General features: G+C 41.3%; 2 pseudogenes; both read right to left on the bottom strand.

The window, feature by feature from the left end:
• Positions 1 to 3,662: 3,662 nt before the first annotated feature.
• On the bottom strand, positions 3,663 to 5,781 carry LOC114260068 (G-type lectin S-receptor-like serine/threonine-protein kinase SD2-5; annotated as a pseudogene).
• A 5,527-nt stretch (positions 5,782 to 11,308) lies between these two features.
• On the bottom strand, positions 11,309 to 12,238 carry LOC114260069 (pentatricopeptide repeat-containing protein At2g41080 pseudogene; annotated as a pseudogene).
• Between the last annotated feature and the right edge of the window lie 412 nt (positions 12,239 to 12,650).

The following is a 12,650-nucleotide window of genomic DNA, read 5'->3' as shown; positions in this document are numbered from 1 at the left end:
ATTACTCATTGTTTAGGCCGTCAAATAACTTCTGTTTTCAAAATCCAGCGTTGTCCCTACTCGTCCTAAATCAACAACTTTTCTCATTTAAATGTACTTTAAGAAGGTTATGACTTGTAATGGCTATCCTGTTTTATACTCTAAAATAGGTTCATATGGTCCAAACAGGTTGTAGCTGTAGAACTTATAATCTTCTTTGTGTTTGTTCTGAGGAATAAGAGTGTGGGACTGGATTATATATCCTGGTCAATACATTTTCATGCTTAGATATTGTAACAACCCACATTTTATGTCCTAGTCATGTTTGCATGCATTTACATGTTTTGCCATGTTAAGTCGCTGTAACAACCCATATTCATGTTGTAGTCATGTTCATGTTCATTTATATAGCCTTGCCTTGTTAAGTTTGCATTCATGAATCTCGTCTTGCTTTGTGTTTTATGTGTTATGTCTAAGTGTTGCTTGCATGCTTTGCCCCTTCCCTGCTATGTTAAGCCTAGGACATGCCAAGCCTAGGTTATGTTAATCCTAAGTTATGTTAAGCCGAAGTCATGCCAGGCCTAGGTTACGTTACGCCTAGGTCATTCCAAGCCGAGGTCATCTTCAGTCTAGAAGTGTCTTGGAACCCCTTTGTTGACCTCCATCTTCGCCTTGACATATTGGCTGAGATGTCATTATCTAGGCCGAGGTGTGAATCACCAAGGCCGAGATGTTACCTTTGCACCTGAGTGACCTTGTCCTGGAGTGGTATGACCTAGACCGAGGTGTGGCACATTTAGGCCAAGGTGTGGCACAGCTTAGTCAAGAGTTGTCCCTCCTAGCTGAGGTCATTGTCACCATAGTTGCCGAAGCTTTGTCCTTAGCCGATGTCATCACTTGCCGGAGTGCCATACCGAGTAGCTTGTTAGATACGCTTTGTCAGAGTCTTGTCTTGTCAACCTATCACCTTTTTGAAGAGAACCAACCAGCCGTTGCCACGTGTCCGAGCTGAGAGTTAAGTCAGCCGATAGAGAGAGGAAACCTATCATTTGTTGTATCTTGTTTTGAAGAGGAGAGAGAGGCTCTAGGAGAGGAAGAAGAGTTCTTGAGGGAGAGTGGATTTCCAAGCTTGATCCCTAGAGATCGAACCGTTAGATTCGTGTTCTAAGGTTAGATTCTTGATCTGCTCATGTTGTTCTTTATGTTTATGTTATTGCATTGCATGATTGAATATGATTTGTAAGCCATGCATTGCTTGAAGTTCGGTTTTAGAAAGAGAAAATAGCATTCATGTGTTTTTCAAGAAAAGTCATGTTTTGATCCGAAGGCTCATGCCTAGATCCATGTTTTTGTGTTTGTTTTCACATGATTTTCAAGTATGGGTACCCAGGTCCATGTTTTCGAACTCATAGCATGAAATCCCAGATTTTGTAAATAAAGAAGTTATGATTTTAGCATCCATGTTCTTCATGATCTTCATGTTCATGTTCTTCCTGTTCTTCACGGGTGAAAACCTAGATCTCCAGACCTCACTTCCCGAGGTGTAGTCGCCGAGATCACTCTCACCTAGACCTCACACTTAGGCCAAGCATCGTATCTCACCTTGGCCTACCTTGCATGATCACTTACACTTTTAGTTTGTCTTGTGCGCACCTCGGCGTGCAGCCGTATGCCGAAGCCTAGGTAGCCGCACCTCGGCTAGGAGGTGTGGGACCTCGGCAAAGACCTGGTTAGTACCCAGCATGTCTTCCTGACATGTAAAACTGTGTTTTGACTTCTAGCATGTTTTCCCGAGATCACTTGCATGCATGTTAGACTTGTTTTGAGAAGTATGTTCAGTATGCTTTGCCATGTGTTGTAGGACTTGGACCTTTGCCTTGATCCCGACGTCCCAAGAACTAATGTGAGTGGTATTTTTAATAAAGTTATGTTCTTAAGGTTTTGATAAATCCTTGCCTTGTTTTGATAAAAGTATTTGTTAAGCATGAATGATATCCCTATTTTATGAATCAAGTATAAGCTTTGTTTTGAATGGCAATGTATCAAGTAAGCTTTGTTTTGACGACATTTTCGGAAAGTCCCTCGTGCTGGAGGACTCTAAACTTTCGCAGCACCCTTGATTTGTACCCAAGTGTTAAAGGGCTACGGGCTCTTGTAACATAGGTCCCTTGTGCTGGAGGACTCTAAACTTGCGCAGCACCCAAGTGTTAAAGGGCTACGGGCCCTTGTAACATAGGTCCCTTGTGCTGGAGGACTCTATACTTGCGCAGCACCCAAGTGTTAAAGGGCTACGGGCTCTTGTAACATAGGTCCCTAGTGCTGGAGGACTCTAAACTTGCGCAACACCCAAGTGTTAAAGGGCTACGGGCCTTTGTAACACAGGTCCCTCGTGCTGGAGGACTCTAAACTTTCGCAGCACATCTTGTTTTGAGGGTCCTTTCGTGCTAGGGGACGTTAAGCCTAAGTAGCACCATCCTTTCGTGCTAGGGGACGTTAAGCCTAAGTAGCACCCTTGTTAAGATATCGGCCACCTACGGACTATGAACGGGTGTGCTCGATGCCGAGGTTATGCTTTTGTTTTGAAGGACCGAGGTTATGCCGAGATTATGTTATAAGATTTGACGTATGTTAAGTAAGTAAGTTTTGTAAGATCAAGTTTGATGAACAAGATTTATCTCATGTTTTGTACCAGCTATGATATGTATGGTTTTGACAAAGATATACATTATGTACTGTTTTGAAAGACCTCGGGAATCATTCATTTAACCCCTTTATTACTTATACCATTCACTGAGTATCCAAGCTCACCCTCCCTATGTATATATGTAGGTAACAAGCAAGAAGTCGGCTACGTCGAGATGTATGTTTTGCAAGGTGTTTTGGATGCATGTTATGTCGGCAATGTTTATGTCAGCAATCCTGAATATTATGTATCCTGACTTGTATTTCATGTATTTTGTTTACGTCGGCAAATTTTGAAGCTTATGTATTTTGAACATGTCGGCTTGAGGAGCCTTTTATCAAGATGTAACATGTATTTTATACTTTATTTTATTTGTATTCAAGTTTTAAAGCTATGTAAAAATGTATGCCATTCCATTTGACTTATGCACCGCTCTTATGGACCACTTGTATTTTAGATTATTGCTTCCGCGCTTATGAGCCCCCTATATCTATACTCTGATTGTGTGTGAATTTTGTAAGTTGGCCTTCGGTAATCCCGGATTACTGGCCATCACGGCACCAAACTACTAGGGGCTGTTTGGGGTCGTGACAGATATAAAAGTGGACTTTTGGATTAACAGTCCTCCCAAACTGTATATCCTCCATTTGAGGGACTATTGAGTCCCTCGAGGACGGTGGGATACGAAAATGGGGGATTGACAGGGGTTTAGATTTAGCAGTTAAAATATCAAAATATCCTCAAACTATAGTCATTACACCATGTAATCCATGTCTATTGATTTCAAATAAACATGGGATATGATATGATTCTATTACTCGCTTCTTAATCTAGGAGCATTCCAGATGAAGGATAGAACATATAATCCTAAAGGATTGGTAATCAAAGAACATTTAATCATGAACTAATAGTACCATGTAATCTAGTCCAACTTGTCCAAATAATCAAAATTCAGAACTGAGTTACATAAGTTACTCGGTTACCTTAATTGCTGCTTTCATCAAGGATTAGAAAGAACTGAAGCTGGGGGTGCTATGGAAGCATGGCTGTTGATTGTCGAAGAAGATGCCATTTCATACGTAAAGTTGTAGTTGAAGTTTGTATCCACCTCCATCAATCCCTCCAAAACCTTAACCACAATAGACATGGAAGGCCTTCTTGACTGATCATTCTGCAAACACCAAGCTCCAATCTTTATCATCTTGACCACCTCCTCAGCATGATATCGTTTGACTCCATCTATGTTTTCCACCATATAGTTGATACTCAGCCTTCTCCCGCAACACTTGAAGCAGATGTTTTCTAGATTCTGACAGTGTGCTGTCAAAGTTTCTCTGGCCACCAACTGTCTCAAGAAGAACAATTCCAAAGCTATAAATATCAGCTTTGATGGTGACTCTTGCTTGTCGCCACTCTGGAGCAATATATCTAGGAGTTCCTCTCATTGTGGTCAGAACATGGCTTTTGTCTCTGTTTATCAACTTGGATAACCCAAAATCAGAGATTTTTGGCATTAAAATTTTCATCCAAGAGAATGTTTTGTGGCTTTATATTGAGGTGAATTATTCTCTGCCGGCATTCTTCATGCAGGTAAGCCAGCCCTTTGGCTATGTGAAGTATAATCTTCTTCCGAGCTAGCCAATTGAGGCAAGGTCTCTGATTATTCTAGAAAATCCAGCTATCCAAGGGGCCATTAGTCATATACTCGTATACTAGAAGCCTGCAAGCTTTTTCTGCACAAAACCCAATCAACCTCACAAGATTAGCATGGTGTATGTGTCCAAGTGTCTCAACTTCAGCAAAGAATTCCTTCATCCCTTGGCGCAATTTATCCAAACGCTTCGCTGCAATCTGAGTGCCATCTTCCAACATCCCTTGAACACAGTTCCAAATGCTCCACCTCCCAATCTCTACTTAAAATCTTATGTTGCAACACAGCTGCTCATATGAAAACGTCATTAGAGTTCCTGGAACTTGCTTCATACAGTCCTCTCCGTCCTCTGAGCAGCTTGGGCGCAACATCACAAAGCATGTAACAATTATAACAACAAAAATTAAAAGGGCACCAGCACACAACGATGCTATTATTGCTTTTAAATTTCTTCGATTTCTTGAAAGTGAAGCTGGTGGAGAAGTGTCAGGCACAGTGCCTTCTACTTGTCCGTTTGCTGCCTTATAGGGAATTTGGACCTTGACAAATGTTGCAGATGCGAAACTGTGGTTTGGGATTGGCCCTTCTCTAATTGTCAATACCGTGGATGGGATATAACAATACCCATCTGAAACATTATTGTTGGACCTGAAAAAAACTGCACCACAGGAACAATTTAGCAGACAGATCTCTCTGCATCTGACAATGTCACTGATATTTGGAAATGCAGCATCTTTGTCGATGAGGTCGAAGTAGCTTACATTTCTAACTTCAACAAGATAGTGCTTCTGGTCAAAGGGACGTGGGCAAGAGAAAGAAGTAATCCTAGAGCAACCCATATAGGGTATTTGAAGCCGAGTCTGTTGACGACGTTTTCCATTTTGGCTCTGTGTCTGCCCAAAATATCGAACCCAATCAATGCCTATGGGCCAACTACACTGGCTTTTTCTGCATAAGCCATATTCACCACAGTGGTGAGGATGTTGACATTCACCTAAATCATGGGTAACCATATCAACAATCTCCCTCCACCTATTGGCATTACTGTGATGGAATATCTTCAAATGCCCATCACTACCTAAATTTATATATGCAGTGCTAACAGTGGAGGAAAATTGAGGGGATTTATTTTAAACATTGATTGAGATGTACCAAAATTCACAAGGAAGCCTCCTTGTTGAAGCTCTGCATAGTATGGTCCTCTGTTAGTGGTTGAGGTTTGATCTGGCACCAACTGATAATACATTTGTGGTGGACCCTTACCTCCTATGTATGTAGCAAAACCTGTAGCCAATTTCAATGTGGCGAAGTACAAACCATGAGCCCATAAGTTTGAGGAACTTGAAAAGAGTTTTTGATCCTCATATAACCGCTGCCCAACAAGCAATGTATTTGTGGGGTAATCAAAAGACTGCCAAACAATTGCTCCTTCATTGTTGAATAGAACCAAATTTCCCCATTCTGTCATGTTCATTCCCACCACAGACTTGGCTAATGTATTGGTTGACCACACGTGGTCTCCATCCAAATTCGCAATACTAATTCTCCATCTACTGTAAGTTGTAGCGTCGCGCCTTCTTTCACAGGATGGCCGACATTTGTTGACCAAACTACACTGTGATTGCCTCCACCAACAATGGCAACTGAGAACAAGTAATAGGCGCAACTGCCGAACCAGTAGAATCCACAAACAAACTCAACACTTCCCCTTCTTGAGAAGATTGCTCTCACGGTTGTTGAGCTGTCTTCACTGAGGAGACTCCTACCATTAGAATCATTATTGTACGAAATTGAGGGGAAAGTTGAATTGAGGTAGAACATGGGACCAAATGATGGAGGCAAGGAAGAAGATCCAGCCGCCTCAACAGAAGTTTGGGCATTATTTTTAGCTAAACACATACTGAAAACAAACAAAAATATGATTATTCCAGCCATGATCTCTGATGAATTACTTTTATCGCTCTTTTGTTACTAGCTTTATAAAGAGTTATCAGAGTAAACTTGGGGGTGGGAGAACAAAAGTCATCACAAGTCAAGTCTTATCAGGGAGGTGGAGCAATTTTATACAGGTTCTGTGGGCAGAGATTGACCAATGAGCCTGAAAGAATTATGTATAAAGAAAGAGAAAGAATTGTGTATTGAAATGTTGTATTGAATGTTATTGATAGATATATTACAAAGGTTCAGTTGAACTCCTCTATATAGGAGAGGAGCCGAAAGGTGCACTAATAAAATAAAGTAAAAGGAAAAGAAATATACCCTACTAACAGCTGATATACACTAACATAGAATAATATACTAACAGCCCCCCTCAAACTCAAGGAGGATAGGTACTAACCAACTTGAGTTTGAAGAGAGTAACAAAACAGGAAAAAAAATATACTGACAAATAAAAGTGGATAGGAGACACTGTATGGTGGTGTCAAACCGTTGTAGGAGACACTTTATGGGGTCATGTCGGACCGGTGTAGCAGGACAGTTTACGAGGTCATATCGGACCAATGTAGCAGACACTGTGTGGTCGTGTCAGACCGATGTAGAAGACAGTTTATGGGGTCATGTCGGACCGTTGTAGAAGACAGTTTATGGGGTCATGTTGAACCGGTGTAGAAGACAGTTTACGGGGTCATGTCGGACCGTTGTAGCAGACACTGTGTGGTCGTGTCAGACCGTTGTTTGTAGAAGCTGACCGGAATCAATGTCGGGACAGTTTATGGGGTCATGTCGGACCGTAGTAGAAGCTGACCGGAATCAATGTCGGGACAGTTTATGGGGTCATGTCGGACCGTTGTAGCAGAGGTTGTGGTGGTGCACCAAGGGGGCGACTTAGGGAGTGCGCCATGAGCGACTTATACATGATACTGTGTATAACCCCCCCTCAAACTCAAATAGGTGTGAAGATAGAAACCTATTTGAGGTTGAAACAAAGGGATTGATAAAGCTGACCGGTGTAGAAGACACTGTATGAGTGTGTATAGAGGCTGCCCAAAAAATATACATGGATGTAGATATCGAGCCCTCAAAAGTCATGCCCTCAAAAGGTGTGCCCAATTTGTCAAAAGGCGTGCCATCAAAAGGCGTGCCCGATGCATCAAAAGGCGTGCCAGATATGATGGCGAGGCACGTGAGTGCCTTGGCTGGCGTGCCCGTGTGTCTGGCGTCAAGAGGCGCGCGATGCGCGTGGCTGCTTCGGCTATTTAACCAAGGTTGATGCTGAGGCTGAGGCAGACAAAAAACTTCTGAAAATTCCCTGAAAAACTCTTCCTTTGCTGAGAGATTTGTGTTCGAAGAGAGAAACTCTGTAATATTCTGTAACACTCTGTTTCCCAGACAATGGCCTCTTCGTCTTCCCGGAGTCTGCTCACTCTCTTTCCAGACCTCAACGAGACAACAAGAGAGAAAACTGGTGTGGTGGCACTGGAACCTCAACCAAGCGCCCCGGAGTTTGCTCCGTTGAACTTTCCGATGCGGTCTGTGAAGCAAAAAATGGCGGTGCAGTCGGATGTGGAGGCCAATCAGTATACTTTGAAGGCATGTGTGGAGTCCATGACGGCGGTCACAAACTTGTCGCACCGGCTGCAGAGTAGGACAAATGAGGTGCAGCAATTAAACTCCCAACTGGCTCTGCTCCAACGTATGTATAAGGATGCGCGAGCAGAGATAAGCGTGCTAAGGGCAGAAAACAAGGAGCTGAAGCGGAAGGCCACCGTGATGTTCCGATTTGGAGGTCCGCCATATGCTGCAGTGGAGGAGCAGGGAGTAGTGATCGTGCCCAGTGGAGTGGGAAACACGGAGGCAACACCGGCAAGGGCCGCCCAAGACGGAGGCAAGAAGAAGAGATTGGCTGTAGAGTAAAGAAGAAAAATCCCGCCTGTGGATGTGGTTGTTTTTTTTTTTTTTTTTTTTTTGTATGTAAAATGGTGAACGGGGTGAGCCCCGACATAAATAAAAGGAGTGTGGTGTGCAAGTCATTTTCGTCTGTTTTTTTTTTTTTGTTTGTTTGTTTGTTTGGTTTTTTTTTTTTTTTTTTTTTTGTGGGTTTGATTTGGATATTCAAATCAGTAGAGAAGAGGAAAATAAAAAGAAACGAAAAGAGGGGGACAAAACCAATGGGATAAAGGAATGAAAAGAAAGAAATGGGTGGAAAATACTTTAAAATAGAAAAGTTTAGAGAATATATTTATCTCGTTGAAACGAGAGGCTGGTTTGGATCAAAACCGTGGGCCAAATTACCACCCACAGGAGTTTATATACAGTTCGTCTGCCGCTTTTCCTGGTTTTGTTTTTTTGTTTTTTTTTTTTTTTTTTGTGTAATATAATATAAAAAAAAAAGAGATAGATATATAGAGATAGAGATAAAAGAAAGAAAGGGGGAACAACATGATGTCGTTGGGGAGTGTGGGGAAGGATGGTGTGCATTGGGTGGGGAAGGATGGTGTGCATTGGGTGGGTCACAGGGGAGAGAGAAAGAAAAGAGAGACATGTACAAAGCAATTAGTGGGTCGTGGGCGGTGCAAAAGATGGAATAAAAGAATAAAAAAAAAAGGAAAAAGAAAGGTGAGTGGGCTCTCCCTCGGTAAACCGTGTGTGTGTGAAGGCGCTAACCCAAAACTGCCGAGAGAGGGAGAGAACCCGAGAGCAGAGGCATTGTCGGGGAAGCAGGAGTCCCTGTCTTTGTCACTCTCTGGATCAGAGTTCATAGAGATGTTTATAGGGGTGGGGGCTTCAAGAGTGAGGGACTTGTTCAACAAGGCGCAGATGAACTCGCCATGCTTGGTTTTCATCGATGAGATAGATGCTGTTGGGATGCAGAGAGGGACCGGCATTGGTGGAGGAAAGGATGAGTGAACCAGGTGTGGACAGAGATGGATGGGTTTAGTGGAAACAGTGGAGTCATTGTCATTGCTGCCGTGGGTGTGAAGCTGGAGGGGCTTCCGGCGGAGGGGGTGGGCCGTTGCAAGCTCAGTAGCAGCGGAAGAGAGAACCCGTGTACCAGAAGTCATGGCCAGAATCGGCTGGAAGAAGCTATCCCTGTGTGTGTTCTCATGCCCCACGAGAGAAAGAGAGAAGAGAGTGATAGTGAGAGAGCTTGTGTGTTTTGTCCAGCTATGTGTGTTGCTCTGTGGTCATGCATAGGGGGGGACCGAGAGAGAGGTGATGAATGCATGGTTTGATCAGGCCTCCCATGGCTGGAGGGGAGTGAGACTGAAACCGGCGGAGCGGAGAGAAAAAGGAAGCTGGGTTTTGCCCCAGGTTCAGCACAAACTGCTCTCTTCTTCTTCGGTGTGTGTGTCAATGGATGGTTGTTATGGCGGTGCAAGTGGTTGAGTTTGCTAAACATAAAACCAGCAAGAGAGAGGGAGCTTGTTTGGCTGGGCTGAGGTCCGGCGAGCGGCTAAGGCGAGGCTGCCGCCCGCCGGTGGAACAAAATTATTAGATTCTTAACTTTGCTCTGATACCATGAAAGAATTATGTATAAAGAAAGAGAAAGAATTGTGTATTGAAATGTTGTATTGAATGTTATTGATAGATATATTACAAAGGTTCAGTTGAACTCCTCTATATAGGAGAGGAGCCGAAAGGTGCACTAATAAAATAAAGTAAAAGGAAAAGAAATATACCCTACTAACAGCTGATATACACTAACATAGAATAATATACTAACAGAGCCCATGTGAATGTCAATGTGTATCATAACTTCCAGGTAAATGAGCATGCCTGCACACAGAGAGGTATATATGTATACATGTGTGTAATGATGGATAGAATAAGTCTATGTACACCAAATTAAACCACAAAAAAATAAAAAAATAATACACAATGGGGCTTACCTCTGGAGAAAATAATGAGGCTAAGGAAACCTCTGATAGGCCTGACCATGCTGAAGTGTACATTCTTGGTACTTTTATATGGTTGAATTCCATGTACGTAGTGATAGTTGTATTTTTGGTACAAATTCTTAGTTTCTCACCCACCATTTGTCCATTATGCAAAAAAATAATACTAAAATAAAAATTAAATTAAATAGAAATTAAATAACACTCAGTTTAATGAATATGTAAGTCTTTAGAATTGAAACAATTAAAAAAATTCTGTTTTTAAATAAGAGAAGTTAAAATATGATTTACTTCCCAATTTTTCAACTAATACAGGTTTTCTTAATTTTGAATTTTGTTAATATACAAAATCTAAACAATCAGTTTAAAAGATAAATTTAAAGGTAAGACAAGTAGTTTAGGATAGGAGATGGTGAGACCTTTTCTTCCCCACAAGACAAGTTTTAGATTCGCCACTAAATGTAAATTGGTGAAGCATCTGAGTGTATTTAAGATAGAATTTTCAAAACCAATTTAGTCCTTGATTTTTTTATTTTCTATTGCTGTTAAGAATTTTGACTGCAATCCCAATATTTAATGAAAATTTGAATCTCAAAACTTCTATCAGATTTTAATGCTTAACCGTCCTTGAAATTTTTATACTTCGGTTCTAAAGAATGAGAATCAACTATATGGCCAATGATAATTCCAAGTCTATTACTCTTACTTTTGGCCGAGCACTAATGGTCAACAGAAGCTATCAATAGTTCATGTCATGTGGACCATATAACAAGAGAAAAAATACAATAAAAACTAATAAATCTTACGAACTTTTCTTACTGCCATGGCAATGTAGCATGCAATTATGAAAACTTGTTAATTGAATGGCTCAGAAGGCCAGTAGCTAGTACCTTTTTAAGTAAGTTTTCCGAATCACACCACACCTTTGACACAATGGAATGTTGTCGATGCAACTAAAATAATTGTTCTATTATTGTAAAACACATGAAAAATACTAACAAAAAGTTTCCAACAAGTCTGTATAAAAACAAATTCATCTCTTTCCATATATGAGATGAGTTAAAATCATGTTACATGAATAAATGAGAAAAATCCCATTGTTCAAAACATAAAACAAAGAATTGATGCCATAAACAGCCAAAGTAGTGTAAAATCTCCCTACCAATAATCAGCACAAGAACATTTCCCATCTTTGAAAAGGTGAAACCCACTAGCATCTCGTACAATAATTTCTCGATTTTGTATCTCCGATATGTACTTGATAGCAACATGGCAATCACCGCAGATATGCAAATTCTTCATCACCCGGATTGGAACACCCTCTGGGGTGTTCATCACTGCAAAAGCAATTGCCAACTTTTCGCTATGGTGTGCCAAGTTGTGTTCCTTCTCCTCAGCATCCATGTCATGTAAAATAGAGCCGGTGTCAGGCACGTAACCCTGTAGTTTCATTTCCCAAGTCAGTTCTTTCAAGTACATATCAATCTCCATTGATTGTGGATGGGATTTGTCACCCATACAAAACTGGTGAACCTGGTTCTTCACCTCAAACCAACTGATACCTGGCTCCTTCTTCACCCTCCTATCTCTCATCACTTTCCTCACTTCTGAAACATCCTGCCATCTTTTAGCAGAGGCTTGAATATTCAACAGCAGCACATAAGGAGCCGAATCCTGAGGTTCAAGCCTAAGAACTTCTTCAGCAATCCTTTTAGCAATATCTGCGTTTTTATGGATTTTACAGGCAGATAATAAAGTCTTCCATATAATAGCATCTTTCTTTACAGGCATAGTTCTTATAAAACCTTCTGTCTCCTCCAAACAGCCAGACCGCCCAAGCAAATCAACCACACATGTATAATGTTCTAGCCGAGGCTCCAATCCGTACTTTTCTATAATCAAATTAAAGAATTGAAGTCCTTTATCTTACAATCCACAATGACTACAAGCATAAAGCAAGCTTAAAAAAGTAACGTCGTTTGCATCCAACCCTACTTGATCCATTTGATTAAATCGCTCGATGGCTTCCTCTCCCTTCCCATGGAACCCATATGCAGCAATCATTGAACTCCACAAGACCACATCGGCTTCTTCCCTTTCCAAGAAAGCTTTTACAAATTCATCCAAATACCCACATCTAGAGTACATACTAATCAGTGAACTAATAACACCAACAAGTCTCCGGTTGCCATCTCTCAACAAAACTGGAGATTAGAAGCTTGTTGACGAACCGATAAGTGCAACGAGCTAACTGTGACAGCCCAGACCGCTTGATAATGGCTTTGAATATGGTGTTGTTGTCTACTAACCACCATTCCCATGCAAGGATCTTCAAAGAGTGACTATGACACTTTAGGGGCCCTCGTTCCTATAAAAGAAATTAATATCACATTAGAAATTACCATATAACACCATAAAAAAATCATATACAATTGAATTTAACTTCTACTCAGGAATGTTTACCTTCCCCTGCCAAACAACTGTAGCGACATGACTATTG

This window comes from Camellia sinensis, chromosome 8 (genome assembly GCF_055761805.1).
Source record: "Camellia sinensis isolate YWXY chromosome 8, ASM5576180v1, whole genome shotgun sequence".
Lineage (NCBI taxonomy): Eukaryota > Viridiplantae > Streptophyta > Magnoliopsida > Ericales > Theaceae > Camellia > Camellia sinensis.
The sequence above is the reverse complement of the archived record's forward strand: the minus strand, read 5'-3'. Positions and strand labels throughout refer to the sequence as shown.